This window comes from Galeopterus variegatus, unplaced genomic scaffold, assembly GCF_000696425.1.
Source record: "Galeopterus variegatus unplaced genomic scaffold, G_variegatus-3.0.2 Scaffold3427, whole genome shotgun sequence".
NCBI classification, from domain to species: domain Eukaryota; kingdom Metazoa; phylum Chordata; class Mammalia; order Dermoptera; family Cynocephalidae; genus Galeopterus; species Galeopterus variegatus.
In genome coordinates this window covers 185,074-185,723 of record NW_007729538.1, presented here as the reverse complement: position 1 = coordinate 185,723, position 650 = coordinate 185,074, and positions in this window count along the sequence as shown.

The following is a 650-nucleotide window of genomic DNA, read 5'->3' as shown; positions in this document are numbered from 1 at the left end:
GTGTGTTAACTTGCACATATATGTAAAATCCCCAAATTTCTTTCTGTTACTCATTTCTGGCTTAATTTTTTCATGGTTGGAGAACATACTTTGTATGACTTTAATGCTTTGAAATCTATGGAGGCTTGTTTTAAGGCCTATTTTAAGTTCTGTGCTGAAGAATGTTTCATACATGTTTGGAAAAAAACTTATATTCCACTGTTGTTCACTGAAATTTCCTATAGAAGCTTTTCATGTGTTTTTGGTTCATAGTGTTGTTTAAGTCTCCTGTATTTTTTGTTGATGTAGAAGACTTTAACCTATAATTGAAAGAATTCATCAGAGTGTCGAACTGCAATTGCTGAATTGTATATTTCTCCCATCAATTCTGTCACTTTTTGCTTCATATATGTATATTTATAGGCTCTTTTGTTAGGTACAAATATATTTCTAATCATTGTATCTTTCTGGTATATTTATACTTTTATTATTGTAAAATGTCCTCTTTTTACATCTAGTAACTTTTTTAAAAAAAACTGTTATGTCTTATGCTAACGTTGCCACTCCAGCTTTCTCATGGTTGTTTTTACAGGTTACATCTTTTTCTGTCCTTTCACTTTTAAGATATTTGTATCTCTGAGTCTATGGTGTATCATCTGTAGATAGCATGT